Raw genomic sequence first — 17,776 nt, 5'->3', positions numbered from 1 at the left:
TGGGCCAATCACGTGCCAACCACCAAACTCCTATGTGCCAGCAACCACAAAAAGAGGGTGATCTTGTCGTCGTAGAGCCTCTTCCAAAAATTTGAGAGAACACACGGTGAGAGGCCTTGAGACTGCCAGTGTCTTGTCCTTATCTCAGGCATGTGGATCCTGTGGCCTAACCGTGCTGTGTATGCAAAAAATGAGGTACCCGGAGTTTCCTCCCTTTTTGCAGCATCAAGCAAAGTCCACTCCGTCCCATTGAAGGCGCGTGATGGGACGGCTCTTTGTAACATGCAACGGAAGTCTTCGTATTGGAGGATCCTGTCACACAAATGCTCACACTGTCTTCTGTATCCTGAGTTTCGTGAGTTTAGCAATCCACTTTAATACTTCAAACTTTAGAGAGATATGAGAGAGAGAGATGAGAATTGGACACCGTATGGGGTCCCGAATTACCCACTGAAGGGTCCCCTATCCCGTTACCGAGATAGTATTTGCTTTAGTATCTTTAAAGAGATTGACGGTGTGACTGACGATAAGCCAAATGCAAGACCACTGAAGACCAAGTGTTGGGCTGAACTGTACACTGCTATAGAAGCACTAAAGATGTCCAATCTTGAGCCTATGCACTCTTCCCAATGGAATGAGGGAGGGATGCAAAGCTAGGGCTGAGAGAGGGGGTGTTTGGGACTGTTCTAGACTGTATATGAATGCTGTAAATGAATGAGAATGCTGCGTTTTACCTTCACCAAGTGGCCGGAGCAAAACGATGAATGAATGAATACTGAAAATTGCATGGATGCAGAAAACGCAAGGATGACTGATGGCTGAATACTGTGAACTGATGGCTGAATTCTGAGAACTGATGCGTTTGCTGTAGGAGGGCTGAATGCACAAGCGTTGATGCTCCTCTTGCTGAAGGATGCTACACTTCTCCAAAACGCATGGATCTGAGGTGGATGCAAGGCTGAATGGTATGCGCCTGAATGCTCCTTGACTGACTTATGAGATGAATGAGGGAATGGGTCAAGCCCTTCTATTTATACTAGCTATATAGCCAGTCGGTTGGCACTAGATGCTGGCCGACTGCTCCATAAGCATTAAATGCTTAATGATGATGTATAAATGCTGAAAATGATGGGAAAAATACCAGAAAAATCCTAGATAAACCTTGGATAATTCCTAGATGCTATCTGAGGTTCTTGCAATGGTCTAGAATCTAGATGCTATGCATGAATGATGTGCAATATGCATGATGCTTTCTGATGCAAACCCTAAGGTTTCTACTGACTGTATATGCATGAATGCGTCTGTTTAAGTGGGTTAAGGGACTTAGACTGATTGATTGATTGACTATGGCTGAGAATGACCTACGTAGCTTATGTCTGACTTATCCTGGATTGAGGATATACAATGGGGTCACGGCATATGACAAATATCATCCTACTGGGTTCTAATAATGTACAGATGTTGCATTGTAGATGATGAGCTAGTTTGTCACCATGCACTACATTGCAGAGTGCATGTGACATTCTCTCCTGCTTAGCTTGGCGGTTCATGGCTTCCAAGTAGTCCGCCAACAACTGGGGGTACTCTTGAAAGAACTCCTTGTCTAGCCATACGTCTTCGTGGGTACCTCGATCTCGGAATTTCGTATAGAACTGACGTATCCGTCGACCGGAACCATGCTTCCAACGATGAAGGAGGATTTGCTCGGGCTTAATGACTTCTTTTTCGTCTACCACGTCTGGCTACTGTTCATCTGAAACATCAAACACTTTTGGACCAACATATAGTTTTAGCCAAGAAACATGGAAAACATCATGCATTGTCCAACTGGTAGGCAACTTTAACTTCATGGAGACATCACTTAACTTCTTAACTATTGGAAAAGGGCCAAAACTACGGAATGAAAGCTTGGAACAACGTTTGCCCACTTGTTTCAATCTTTGTTTCATAATACGCAGATAGACCCAATTCCCTTTCTTGAAGTGGACATCTCGTCTAGACTTATTTGCCTGTCTGCTATATGCTTCCTGTGCTTTGGTCAAGCGGTCCTTGACTGACTCAATGATTTTGGAAAATGCTTCCGTGGTTTTATTAGCCTCTAGAGATGGAGACACCAATCTCGTCAAAAGAGAAGAGAAATGGCGACCAAAGGCTGCTTCATATGGAGTCTGTCCGACACTGGATGAATGAGTGTCATTTAAAATAGCTTGGACCAATGGAAGATAATGTTCCCATTTGGACTGTTGGTTATGACAGAATGACTGGAGAACATCAAAGGCCAACTGGTTATAAATTTCTGTTTGGCCATTTGTCTGCGGATGGAATGCACTAGACAATTGCAACTTAGTTCCGAAGTTTTCAAATAATGCCCTCTAGAAATGCGAGGTAAACTTGGAATCTCTATTTGATGTAATGGTGCTAGGCAAACCACAAATTGGGTACCAATCCTTGAGAAACAGACGGGCTACGTCCTCGGCTGTGGCCGTATGCTTGCATGGGATGAGCATGCAGAATTTACTGAAGGGATCCACAATGGTGAAACACTGAGTGTTACGGGATCCGGTGGATGCTGGTAGGGCCCTACAAAGTCCATAGATATGCCGATGAAAGGTCCGTCTCGGGGATGGGCAAAGGTTGAAGTAAACCAGCCTTCTTTGTATGTGGAATCTTTACTTTTTGACAAATCTTATAGACTTGTACATGTGCATAGACATCACGCCTCATCTTTGGACCGGTCTAATTTCTCGAGGGTACCGTTGATACCCCTATGTCCTCCAACTAAGGAGTCATGGGCATCATGGAGAAGAGCGGAACGCTTTTCTCGAATGACACAGAGGCGGTTCTTGAAGAACAACCAACCGTTCTGGATGGAATAATGGCCCGGCTCAGAATCGAGGGCCAAACTGTACTGAGTACCAAACTCAGGGGAGTCGACATATTGGTCTTTTATACTATCGAAGTCCTTCCCCGTGATTTCGAGAATGGTAGATTCTTGGACTGCCTGGATGCTGGCCTTTCGACTAAGAGTATCTACGACTGGGTTATGCTTACCAGGATATATTCAATCATTCCTGGCCTGTCGATCACTCCACTAGGCACTTCGTATAGTTTGAAGCCACTTAAGTGCTTGGTGGTCTGTGAAAACCTGTCCATAAAGAAAAGACTTCCAATGTTTGAGCGTTGTGATCACACCTAAAAGCTCTTTGTTATGTACCGAATAATTTTTTTCGACATCCAACTTTCTACTGTAATATGCCACGGGTCTATTGTCCTGCTGGAGAACTGTACCTATGGCTACATTGCTTGCATCAGTAATGACCTCGAAAGGTTCATCCCAAGATGCTAACTTAAAACCAGGCGCTTCTGAGGCAGCTTTCTGGAGTGCACGGAATGCATCAAGTGCGCTTCCTGTAATTGAGACCTTTTGCTTGCGAGTCTTCACCCCCTTCAGTAAGTCGGTAAGAGGTGCTGCAAGGTTGGAAAACTGATGGACATGGGTACTGTGGGCTTGACAAAGACCTACGAATGAGCGGATTTCTTGGGCGGTCTTAGGAATGTCCCAATCTAAGATTTCCTGAACCTTTAATGGATCTAGTCTAATCCCATCGGAACCGATGATACAGCCCAAATACTGAACTTCCTTCACACCAAAGACAGACTTTTTGGCGTTTTTGTAGAGCTGATTATCTCGCAAAAGTTGCAAGACTTTCTCCACATCTTTCTCATGCTGCTCCGCAGTGGCTGAGAAGACTAGTATGTCATCAAGGAATATGAAAACACACTTTCCAATGTGGACTGCGAAAATCCTAGACATCATCTTATTGAAGGTTGCGGGTGCATTTGTAAGCCCAAAAGGCATGACTACGAACTCGTGTAGTGACCATGCTCTGTCCAAAAAGCTATTTTTGGAATGTTAGCTTCAAAAATGCGGACCTGATGGTAACCACTCTTGAGGTCCATCTTAGTGAAAAACTTAGCACTGTCTAAACGCTCCAAAATGTACTCTATCCTTGGTATAGGAAACTTATTCTTGATGGTGAGTTTGTTTAATGCCTTGTAATCTACACAAAGGCGTGCAGACTTGTCCTTCTTTTGGACAAATAGGATAGGTGCAGCAAATGGTGAGGAAGAAGGGCGAATAAATCCGGCTCGAAGAAGCTCAGATAACTGCTTTTCTAACTCGCCCTCTAAAGTCTTGGAAAGACGATAGGGAAACCTACTAGGAGGATCTGATCCAGGGACCAAATCAATGTGATGGTCCTCAGGGTGAGAGGGTGGGAGACTGAGCGGGAGATTGTCCCTGAGCATAATGTCCTGATTGGACAGGAGGTCTGCTAACTGAGGGACTGAAGATGAAATGGATGCTACCAATGAGGTAGAGGCTGTTTGAGCACGAACATAAAGTAGTGCTCCTTCTGCTCTCTTGCGGATAGCTCGTCTGGCCTGGAGATGCAAAATCAATGGGATGCCAAGAATGCTTCTTTCCCCACGAATCATGACAGGCTCAGGAAAACCTTTACAGATAGTAAAAGTGTCATGCTCCCAATTGGGAATAGGCTCATACTGACGGAACCACTGAATTCCCAAGATCATGTCACACCGCAACAGAGGCGAGACGATGAAATCTCGTTGAAATGAGGTCTGTTGAACTTCAAAGGCAAATTGCCATGCCTTCTGAAATGTGAGTGCGAAGACCAGGTGTAAACCCATCCACATCCAGATGATATGGGACTAATGTGCAGTTCAATTTATTAGTCAACTGGGGAGAGATGGCGTCTTTAGAACTACCGATATCGAAAAGGACTACAAACTGGCGGCCCTTGGCAGAGCCATAAGCTCGGATGAGGCTCTTCTGTGCAGCATCGCTCTCACTCTCCTGCTTAGCATCAAATACCACTGATGGCATAGGATGCATAGAAGGTAAAAGTCGAACCGCATTGGTGGTAGTAGGCAGGGTTGGAGGAGCTGGGGAGGCTGTGGCAGAAGGGGCTTTAGTGGCTTGTTTCGCTTGCCATTTGTGGCAATCCTTCTTACCATGCCCTATGATGTGACAAAAAAAACATTTATTTTTTGACTGATACTTCTTTTGCTCCTCTGGAGGAAGATAACCACCAGTAATGCTTGCTTTAGCCTTTTCATCGGGGGTTTTCTTGGGCTTAGATTCTTTATCTTTCTTACCCCTTGAGCTGGAGCTATTACTGCCGTCCTTCTTAGCATCTTTAGAAGATGCATTACCTTTCCCTGGCTGTGCAGTGGATTGCTGCTGCTGGGGTTTGGTACTGGACTGAGATGACTGCTTGGGCTTGCCTCCGTTCATCTTCATTTCTTCATTCTGAGCGAGAGTCAGAGCCCGGTCATATGTAATGGGTTCAAAGTTACGAATTGTGAACCGAATGTTAGGATTCAATCCATGAATGAATTGCTTCATCTTGGCCTGCGCAGATAGCCCTAACTATTGTGCTAAAGTGATAACCTTGCCGGAAAACTGAAGCACTAGGGATCCGTTTTGTCTGAGTCCATAGAACTCATCTGCCAGACCGGTCATGTACTGGGGCGATAGGAATCTGGTCTTCAGGTCATGGACAAAGGTATCCCAGCTAAAAGCTGTGACACCTGTGGTCTGGTCTGTATAGAGATTAGACCAATGTTGCCACCAAGTGACTGCCTCACCAGTGAGATGGGGAGCCACTATGTGGACTCTATCTTGAGGATCTGTGATCTTAGCTAATAAAAAATGAGCAGTAAAATGATGAATTAATTGATTCACTGCTAAATGATCACACTTACCATCATACTTACTGAAATTAGGTTGACTTCGAATGACGGTAGTTGATGCTACGGACTACTGGCTGGTGGCACTTGAGGCTGGGGATGCTGAAGAGAGGTGCTGGTATCTAAGATGGATGGCCTCCTTTTCCCTTTGGTGCTCGAGGAACATACGTTCTCGATCGAGCTCTTGTTGGTGCTCCCAAGCGGCGAGTTCAACCTGACGCGGGTCTTCGTCGATCCTGCGTTGGGCTTCCTCATAGTCCTGTCTTTATGATTTTTCTTGTTGCTTTCTAGCTTCTAGCTTTTGCTTTTTCTTCTCTCCTTTGGGCCTCATCCTCTCTCCTTTGTTGTTCCATCTGAAAGAAGAGGGAGATGTAATCGGGTGTTGTTGGAGGTGGTTCGTATTGAAGGATCCTGTCACACAAATGCTCACACTGTCTTCTGTATCCTGAGTTTCGTGCGTTTAGCAATCCACTTTAATACTTCAAACCTTAGAGAGATATGAGAGAGAGAGAGATGAGAACTGTACACCGTATGGGGTCCCGAATTACCCACTGAAGGGTCCCCTATCCCGTTACCGAGATAGTATTTGCTTTATTATCTTTAAAGAGAGTGACGGTGTGAGTGACGATAAGCCAAACGCAAGACCTCTGAAGACCAAGTGTTGGGCTGAACTATACACTACCATAGAAGCACCAAAGATGTCCAATCTCGAGCCTATGTACTCTTCCCAATGGAATGAGGGAGGGATGCAAAGCTAGGGCTGAGAGAGAGGGGCTGTTTGGGACTGTTCTAGACTGTATATGAATGCTGTAAATGAATGAGAGTGTTGCGTTTTACTTTCACCAAGTGGCTGGAGCAAAACGATGAATGAATAAATACTGAAAACTGCATGGATGCAGAAAACGCAAAATGCTGTCATCACGAGTCTGACAGAATATCACATAATCCATAAAAAGTATAGTTTATTATCTGTAGGCAAATGGGCAGGCTGAATCCACAAACCATAGAAAATCTTGAAAAAGATTGATATGGGATCCTGCTTCAAGAGGAGGTTAGTCAGGAAAGAAGGGATCGTTAACAGAATCATTCAAGTTAAGGTGGCATTGCCAATGCCAACTAGAGATGGGTGAAGGGTCCTTGTATTCCTAAAAATTTAGGTTGACGACTCTATAAGGAGACTAATTGCATTTTGGAGGGTTTAAAAGGCTCCATGATTTTGCCCCATTTCTTCCTTTTCTGTTCCTGCCCTATGAGGTTGCAACTTGCAAAATGTGAGTTCGCCTTTAGATTCGGAAGAGTTGTCATCGTACTTGTGTCTAGATTTTTGGACCCTTATGTCCTATAGGTTTCAAAATACGAGTCCGTTGGTTGGCAAAAGCTTCACAGATTTAATAGGGTGTGCAGAGGAAGGCAGATTTTGACACACCACTGATTGCTTTGGGCCAAAGTTGGGAAGGGCTGTTCACTATACACCGGTTGGCCATCGATGGTATTTTCTAGCTTGTGTGAGCACAGAGAACAGCTCTGACGGGCCAGTTCAGGTGGGTCACCAGCGTGCACTCCATGGAGCGTTGTGTGTCTTCCCGGCAAAGTGGGGGGCTCAGAAAGACGCTGGCTGCTCTTGAACCCTTTCTAAATTCAAAATTCAAAACCCTGTCAGCTCGCAGCAACTCTCCCAGCTCGCCGCCGCAAACACAGCTCTAGTCAGCTTCTTCTGGTGCGTGCTGCAGGTGGGGATGGATGTTTCAGGCGAATCTCCTACCTCCAGCACAAGGTGGAGGCGCCTCCATGAGCCCCTTCTGAACATGCTCTAAGTAGTCTTGTGGCCACCGGCTAACCTAGAGATGGATGTTTCCGGCGAATCTCCTACCTCCAGCACAAGGTGGAGGTGCCTCCATGAGCCCCTTCTGAACATGCTCTAAGTAGTCTTGTGGCCACCGGCTAACCTAGAGATGGATGTTTCTGGCGAATCTCCTACCTCCAGCACAAGGTGGAGGCGCTTCCATGAGCCCCTTCTGAACATGCTCTAAGTAGTCTTGTGGCCACCGGCTAACCTAGATTCCTTTGTAAAAGCACTCACATCAATTTCATGAGACCGCCCCTATACCCTTTTTGACTTTGCAGGGCTGAAAAAGAAAGAGCCTCTTGCTGTCTTTGTATGTCAGCGTTAGGGTTAGTACCGTTTTACCCGTGTGTTACTGCGGCCAGGCCAGGCCAAGCGTGAAGTTTGAACCCAAGCTTCACTTAAGGGTGAAAAATTATACCTTCATTTCAAATTTCAAAAATCTCCTTTTCTTCCTGGCCCTTTTTCTCTCCCGTTTGGCCATGTGGAGACAGTAAACTGTGTTTAATAAACAAGCGGCCCTTCTTTGCACATTCTCCCCACAGGAAATCAATGAAGTAATGTCAAAATGACAGATGAGGTATAGGGTTCTTAGCAGACTAATTTCCAGATCAACAGAGGATCGTGAAAAGCAGTTTGCAAGGGTTGCACCCCTCTTAAAAGTTGGTTTTAAACATTTGGAAACAAGAGGCAAATTAAAGTGAAATATTGCTAGCAGCCAAGTGAAAAGAGCTAGAGGCTCTTGGACATTCATCATTACTAAATTACTTTGATTACACATGCGACTGTTCTGATCAGATGAACCTGCTTTTTTATGGCATTTTATGCTTGATGGTGGTCGATTATCAACATGTCTGCATAGATTCTTGAGTTGCTGAGGTTGTTCCACCTTTATGTTGCTGGAGACTGGTCGTGCTATTCAAGTTAGGTCTGTGTAGAACAAAAATGGTTGTAGTGGCAGTTTCAAAAATTTCTGTGATGCGGTGGGGAGCGTTGTTTTCAATTCAAGATGGAAGATAGAAAGCACCATGGAGAAGGGCACAAGGCATTGCCACAACCCTCTAAGGCATGTTCCCAAGCTGGAGCAGAATCCTATTTGTGCGCATGCAGCAAAGATAGTATCTGTCTCTCTCTCTCTGTTTGACAATACTACCTATTGCCCGCGCACAACTTCTGCCTTACCAGCGTGAAATTCCTTTACCTTAAAAAACCTTCACCCTAGAAATTCAAAAAGGTTTTTCCAAATTTTGGGCTTAAATTTTTTTAAAAGTTTGAAATTGCAAAGGTTTTTTATGGTCAAACTTAAATTGAACCCTTGAAAAACCTGTTACAAATTTTTTTAGCAGGTTTCCACATATGTTAAACAAACGAGGGCAACAGATTCTAAGACTTGTGACAGAAAGGCCTAGAAGAGTTTGTAAATTGCAAGAAGATGCGGGGGGAGAGAGAGAGAGAGAGAGAGAGAGAGCCTCTCTACATTGTACACTAGGCCATTGGATATAAAAGAACATTAAGAAACCCTCAAAGTCAATGGATATCAAATAACATTCTTGTTTAAATTTTTTATTTTGCTTAAAAACAAGAACAAGGAGAGTCTATCTATCTTCTTCAAAATTTGAGAGTGGCGAATATTATATGGGTGGTTTGAGTGGAGCATTGGCTAGAGTATGATGAATCTAATGTTGATGATGAAATCTCTACCATAATATCGAGGTCCAAAGACCAAAGTAAGTTCAAGTGAAGGAAACACAGCTCTAAGGTCTAGTTGCTAAGGTCTTATTTCTGATTTTCCAGCCAATGGGATAACCCAAATGTCTTACTATGTTTTTCAGATAAATAATCTGGCCGGGCCACCGAGTTGGTGATGTAAGAACAACTTAAGGTAAGTGGCAATCGTAACATGATGTTGCTTAGTGTACCATTTGTATTGAGAATCATATGGCAGAAGTGTGTCCCCGCTAAGGAGCTAGGATATTTTATTGTCAAATATGCAACAAGGTGAAAACCATGCTACCTAAAAAGTGTATGTATGGGAAAAAGAGGCAGCCCATGCCTACATATCAAGGGCCACAACATCCCCAAGTTTAGTTTCAAGGGGTCAATGAAGCTTATCCAAGGGGTGTCCTTACAATCCTCCAAAGAGCGTGGAAATAGCTATGATGATCAATGGAAAGAGTGTCATATCTTGTACTACATGGAGGATGAGGTAGGAGGTTGTTTCGAGGGTATGCGACAACACAATATGCACTATGAAAACTAATGGAATGGTTTGGATTAAACCAAGATCCAAGGAGTAGTTAACCAAGGCAAGAAAAAGAGTTCCCCATGGCAAGAAGTACTCTCTTATTATCTCTAGATTAACTTCCTTGATGAGCTACCTAAGTCCTTCCATATGAAATGTGATTTGTACATCTCTTAAAGCTAGCTTGAGGTTTAGCAAGAGAAGGCACAAACTGCATGGTGGAAGAAAGATCCTCAAACATGGTTTGACACATGGCTTGGAAAAGGCTTTGAGTGGCACTTAGTGGAAGATTATGGTTTGAGAAAATGTAAGATCAGTTAAACAAGGCCGGAAAACATGAATGAAACCCATGAGGCACCCCCTTAGTGCTAAAAAGGTGTAGTTTTAAGGACTAGAAATGTGTTGAATTAGGGCCTCAACAAGATATAAGTGGTTATGCAAGGTCATAAGTGTAGTCAACAAGGTTTTAATAGGGAAAGAAAAAGTAACCTAATTTTGGTCTAAAGGCAAGCGAATTTAGTGCCTAATAAGGTCCATAAGGTTGGAAAGGCTCATAGAGTACCTTTTTAAAGGTCAAATGGGCTATGGCAAAACGCTCTATTTTTTCCAAAAAGGAAACTATTATATACGTAGGAATAGACCATATAAAATCATGGCTAGAAGGCGAAACAAAAATAGAAAAATATCCCTTGAGCTCACTCCCTCATGAAAACAATGTGCTTTGTTTGCACAAATCTGGATGGTCCTTGTATACGAGCCCATGTAGCCATATTTTTTGGCGTTCCGACCGTCGAATGCACCTAAAGTTGCAAGAGGTATTTCATAGAGAGAGAGAGAGAGAGAGAGAGAGAGAGAGAGAGAGAGAGAGAGAGAGAGAGAGAGAGAGAGAGACTCTACATTGTACACTAGGGCATTGGATATAAAAGAACATTAAGAAACCCTCAAAGTCAATGGATATCAGATACCATTCTTGTTTAAATTTTTTATTGTAAAACAGGAACAAGGGGAGTCTATCTATCTTCTTCAAAATTTGGATGTGGCAAATATAATGATAACCTATTTATGATATCAGGATTGCAAAAACAATATCTTTATTTGCAAATCCACATGGCAAACTCAAAACTTGAAAGCGTTTGTTCTTTGTGCCTTAGAGTATATCATATAGCATAGTTAAGCTACAAGACCATAAAGAAAAAGAAATAAAAAAAATGTGTACTCAAGAAAAAAATAAAGATTAAAGAAAAGAAAAAACCAAACCACAATCATGTAAATAAAAAGAGAGAACATAATTAATAACACTATACATTAAAGATAAAATCACAAGATGAGAGCAAGAAATTGAGAAATAGAAGAAAAAGAAAAGAAACTAGTGAAAGTTGACATAGATAAAATTTTTTAATAAAGAAAGAGAAGACAAGGTATTGTCTGGTGAGAAAAGAAGAGAGCAAGAAAGTGAGAAAAAAAAAAGAATACAAGGATTGTAAGAAAAACAAGCTTGCAACTTATCATTGATGAAATGATATATCTTATTGTCTCATCATTGGTCAAGAATATGCTATTTAAGCTGAATTCAACATTTGAAACAAAAGACAAAGAAATACTACTATGTAGAAAAGTTATTTCATTTGGTAAAAAGAGTTATCTTTCAACATTTGAAACAAAAGACTAAGAAATACTACTATGTAAAAAAGTTACATTTCATTGGTTAACAACATAAATATGTCGAGTTGTTGTCACATCATCACGCCAAAGAACCATCGGTAAAATCAAACTCATCTACTGGAGGACCTTCAATTGATATCTGCATCAATGTAGCTACAGTCTATGTATTCATTTGATTTTTAAGCTTTGACTTAATAATATTCTGAATACCAAAACCACGCTCACAAATTGCTGTGCTACAACATTGTACTAAAGCCACTTGTGCCAACTTAAGAAAAGTACCCATACTTTTCTTGTAATGTTTGATTATTACTAATAATCAATGACCATGTATCTCTCATATTCCAACCTCTCCAATGAGTGACAGCTTGAATTTTAAATGTTTGAAATTCACTCCTCAATATTCTTGGGTCCAATAAGCTCTCATGTGAAACATCTCCATCTAGCATTGTCTTGCTTTGACCATAGAATGATATCAAAGTATCTAGTTCTTCACCTCCAAAATTCTTCAACAGTTGTATCTAGTTCTTCACCTCCAAATTTCTTCAAAAATCTAGGAACAGAAGGATAGTAAGAGGGAGATAGCACTTCCAAGCAAGCCAAAACTGAATTGTCCACAACTCTTTAAAAAAAAATCTTTGATAATATATGTTGTGATTTTTTTTTTGGAAAATTGATAGCATGCTCAAGATGTGAACCATCAAGAAGACGTCTAATCTTCATACTTCTACTGGCCGTTGGGCAGTGAGGCGGTGGATATAGTCCTCGCTACTGCAGAGCTTGCTGCTCTTTCGCTGCTTGTAGATTCTCGACTCTTGACTCCAGGCAGATTTCAAAAGGTGTTAAGCTTAGCAAGCTAAAGCCTAATCGGCAAGCCTCAATTGGAGTCAGATAGAGACTCCATAGTCTAGAAATGACAATAGAGGTTGCACACGTTTTGGAAGGAAAATTGATGAAAAGCACTCAAAACTTGGAGGGAAGATTAAAATTTTCTTTGTGAAAAAAATTAGACTACTGTTAAATAGCCATTTTAAAATGAACGTTAAGACAACTTAAGAGTGAACGTTAAGACAACTTAAGAGTGAACGTTATGAGTCAACAACAAAACTCGACATTTATAACATCGGGCGCTTGTTCTAGTGGTTATAGGGGGCGGCTTGTAGCCTGGAGGTACCAGGTTCGATCCCCGACTAGACACCCTATAGTTACTCTGCCCTTACATCGTAGAGTATATGAGGGGTCCTCATGGAGTATGTTGCTCCCTTCTAGTAGTCGCCAAATTTTTTTAAAAAACTTAACATTTATATTCCTATTCATAAAAGCTCTTTATGGCATGGTGCAGACTCCATAAAGAATTTCAAAAATATTCTATATGATGTATCACCCACGATTCTTCTAGTTAATGTATTTTTATATTTTGGATTTTTTAATTCATGTAAAATATGTATACATATTACATACTACATAATATACATACTATTTATATCTGATATATATGCATAATATATATATATAACCTTTTACCTTAGTTTTAAAAGTTTAAAAACCTATAGGTACATTATTTCTTACTTTAACTACCTTCAACATGATATGACTAAGGTATTTAAAACCTTTGAACTCTTAGGTCTACCAAACCTTTGATTTTTTTTATATAGATGAATCCTAAAATCTATTGGTGCACTTACAAAGACCTCAGTTTTTTTCCTCATATTGTCCCTTACGGGCAATAGGTAGAGCTATATGACTAGCTGCACATCATCATCACGGTGTATGGTAATTGTATGAAGAATACGAAGGGATGTACTTCAACCTACCACATCGAGAGCTATGCGGCACAACCTGCCACGTTAGGAGCTTGGCTTTGTTGCATAGGTATATGGCCAACCAGATTGCTTTTTGTGTCATGCCCGTTTTTAGATTTTTTTGATCGTAAAAAATAATCACTTCTTTAGTGGTCGTTAAAAACAAGGTAAAGTGTGAAAAAACAAGTATTATTTCTACTAAAGCCATGATTTTGAAAAGTTACCCAACCCATAAAAAATCATCCTTGTGTTTAACAAAAGGGATTGTATGGTTGATTGCGAAAATGTTGTAGTACACATGGCAACATTGGACAACCATCGACAATAGGGCGTCAATATTTCACACTCACACTTGGACCGTGACTTGCTCACACCGCTACTTGGTTACATTACCACTCGCTTGTTTCACCACTTTCTTGCAACACTTGCATTGTAAGTCTCTCGCACCACCACTTGCTAGTTCCACCACTCACTTGATTTTAAACCTACTTGTATCATCACATTGTTTCATGACTTGCTTGCACCATCTATATACTTGCTCGTACTACATGCTTGTACTGTCACTTCCTTATTCACCACTCGCTTATTCTATGACTTGCTCTCACCAGCACTCGTTGGTTTCACCACTGGCTCATTCAACTACTTGCTTGTTTCATTGCTTGCACACTTTCTCACACGATTATATCACACTTACACTCACACTTGTACCCACATTGGCATTGGCATTGGCATTGGCATTGTCACTTAGTCATTTACCTTATGTGTTCATCTAAGTTTACAAGCAAGAGTAGGGCCCTACAGAGCTCGGATCTTGGATTCACCCTCAAAATCAATGGATTAGCTCTCAATTAGTGTAGGTAGGACAAAGAAGAATAATAGGAGTAAATGTAACCAGAGTTATGGTGTTGTCACTGCTAGTTCTTCTAGATGACATTGGCATTAGCATTGTCACTCATTTATTCACCTTATGCATTCATCTAAGTTTAAAAGCAAGAGTAAGGCCCTAAAGAGCTCGGATCTTGGATTCAACTTGTAAATGTAACTAGATTTGTGGTGTTGTCATTGCTCCATGTTGGTCAAGCACTAGTTCTTCTAGATGACAATTAGAAGAGGAGGAGCAGGTTGACCCAGCACCTAGTGGGTTACCTTAGGCCTCTTCCAATCCACCTCAATAGAGTAACCACCTATGAGGCTACTGATTATAAATCCTAAGACATTTGTGTGCCCTAATGATCAGCATGTTAACAACATTTTAGTGTCATTGGCAAGGCATGTGCACCATTGTGTGGGTAAGAATGCTTAAGTAGTATATTAATTGCAAGGTGTGTGCACCATTGTGTGGGTAAGAATGCTTAAGTACTAGATTAATTATAAATTAATGGATATTTAACCTTAATAAGGGAAATGATCCTCACCTAATATCAAATTGATACATGTGGTTAAGGTCTAGTGTGATACTTGGTTTTGCGCAAAGCACAAAAAACTTGGACTCATTTAGCAAGTACCACACAATGTAAAAATAGTGTGGTTGAGATCTAGTGTGATACTTAGTTTTGTGTAAAGCACATAAAACTTGGACTCATTTGGAAACTACCACATAATGTAAAAATAGAGATTTAAGACTAACCCATGCCATCGTTAGAAAGTTAAATGGAGAAATTTTTTAGATAAATCTTTCTTAAGAGAGACTTTGTGGCATAAAGACATGAATAAGTGAACATGCCTTCACACGTACCAAGGCCAGTGAAGACCATCACCTACTATCACATGCAAAAATATAGAGGCCAAGGAAATGCTCAAGTATTTTAATAATGTGTTTGGTAGGTGAAGCTCATAATTGTTAAGAGGATTTGCCATCTACCATGAAGGAATGGAAAACATCTATGACCATAATTCATCACGTTTCCAACCCACAGGGTTTTGGGACCGGCCAATTCTATTATTTTATGAGAACTAAAACAAACAAAGGACAAGGTAAGAGACTTTGTAGAAGTATATAGTCTCATTATAGTCTCATTGTATATAGTGCATGGAGGAGGAAAGACCAAGGGATTAGGGTTTAAACAAATACTTTGGTGCTAGACTCTAGTCTCTCATTATAGAATTTGAAGAGAGGATCAATTAGAATATGATGAATCTAATGTGGATGATAAAATATCTTCCATAATATTGAGGTCAAAAGATGAAAGCAAGTTTAAGGGAAGGAAATAGAGCTCCAAGGTCTAGTTTCTAAGGTAGCCACCAAGGAGTTGGTGATGCAAAAACAACTTAAGGTAAGTCTAGCCAACCCTCTTTTTAAGGTGAGTCTATCCAACCCTCTTAAGTGGAAATTGTAACATGCAATGTTGCTTAGTGTACCATTTGTATTGAGAATCATATGGCAGAAGTGTGTCCCTGCTAAGGAGTAGGAGTTTTTATTGTCAAATATGAACAAGGTGAAAACCATGCTACCTAAAAGTGTATGTATGGGGAAAAGAGGCAGCCCATGCCTACATATCAAGGGCCACAACTTCCCCAAGTTTAATTTCAAGGGGCCAATGAAGCTTATGCAAGGGATATGCTTACAATCCTCCAAAGAGAACTAGTTTTCCCTCCAATTTTTCCTCAACCACCCAATGCAACACGAGTAGTCAAACTAGTAGCCAACATGGCAAGGAAACTGGGTGAAAATAACTATGATGATCAATGGAAAGAATGTCATATCTTGTACTACATGGAGGATGAGGTAGGAGGTTGCTTTGAGTGTATGTAACAACACAATATGCACTACGAAAACTAATGGAATGGTTTGGATTAAACCAAGCTCCAAGGAGTAGTTAACCAAGGCAAGAAAAAGAGTTCAAGCTAGATTTAAGAGATGTACAAATCATATTTCATAAGGAAGGGCTTAGGTAGCTCATCAAGGAAGTTAATCTAGAGATAATAGGAGAGTACTTTTGGCCATGGGGAGGTGGTTCAACAAGATAAGGCAAGCAAACTGCATGGTGGAAGAAGCATCCTCAAACACGTCTTGACACATGGCTTGGAAAAGGCTTTGAGTGGCACTTAGTGGAAGATTATGGTTTGAGGAAATGTAAGATCAGTTAAACAAGGTCGGAAAACATGAATGAGACCCATGAAGAACCCCCTTAGTGCTAAAAAGGTGTAGTTTTAAGGGCTAGAAAGGTGTTGAGTGAATGAGGGTCTCAACAAGATATAAGTAATGTGGGTGTGCAAGGTCATAAGTGTGATTGACAAGGTTTTAATAGGGAAAGAAAAAGCAAGCTAATTTTGTTCTAAAGGAAAAGGAATTTAGTGCCTAATGAGATCGAAAAGGTTAGAAGATATGGGGCACAAAGAGTGTCATGTAGGGGTTGAAGAGAAAAAGATCCCTTGATCTCACTCCCTCATAAAAACAATGTGCTTTGCTTGCACAGATCTAGATGGTCCTTGTATATGAGCCCATGTAGCCATGAGAGTGTGAATAATATCTCCCACATAGTAAAAATGCACTCAGTGTTATGTTCTCAATAGTCTATGTGCATCTAGCCCTCCAAATGCACTCAGTGTTGATCTAAATGTTCTCAATAGTCTATGTGCATCTAGCCCTCCAAATTTGCCAAGCTGTGATATTGATAATAATGAGCACCTAAGTAGTGTATCAATCCTTAGCAGAGGTGGTCTATATTGTGTATGAGGAATATCCATAGCATGCATCAGTCAGCCACACCTTCACATATCCTTATAGCGGTATCCAGATCCCTACCTTCAAAATATATTTGTGGACCAGATTGAGTGCGCCAAGCAATAAATGGTATCTCGCCCCTCACTCTGCATATAAGCTAAGCTATAGAGCCCCAAATCCTCCGAGCATCTATAAGCTAAGCTATAGAGCCCCAAATCCTCCGAGCATCTCTACACCCCCATATGCAATGTTACACTATCTTAGAAGCTATTAGGAATTTGGACATGTGGGGCCTGCTCCACAAATAGCCCTACATTGATTAGAGGGGAGAAATAACCAAAAGAAGTGGGAGATCTGGCTCCTTCTGTATGAGTGCCAAATTCTATGCCAAAATCTCTTTTGAATCAATGGGGTGATGCCACAACTCTCTCCCATTGTAGCTTGAGTGTAGGAGTCCTGTGAAGGAGCTTAGCATTACAGACATTATAGCCGAAAAACGGCTGACTGTTCATAGGATTGGCAATATCAATCCATTCCCACTCACCAGGATCCCAATTAAGATATATGATATTAGGACATCCACCATACAACCACAAGCACTAAGTCCCATGGGTTACAGTATTAGGTGGAGGTCAACATGCAAATCCTGTGACTAACTACTCTCACTGGATGAAGGGTAGTGCCATTAATAATCTCCTTTTTGTTACATTTCAATGATCTCTATCCTATCTGGATATAATAAAAGACATGATCTCCCTCCTCATCCTAATTGAGAAAGTCAACACTTGTAA

This window comes from Cibotium barometz, chromosome 45 (genome assembly GCF_041138505.1).
Source record: "Cibotium barometz isolate CiBa-2024 chromosome 45, ASM4113850v1, whole genome shotgun sequence".
In the NCBI taxonomy this organism is placed as follows: domain Eukaryota; kingdom Viridiplantae; phylum Streptophyta; class Polypodiopsida; order Cyatheales; family Cibotiaceae; genus Cibotium; species Cibotium barometz.
Note: the sequence above shows the minus strand (reverse complement) of the source record.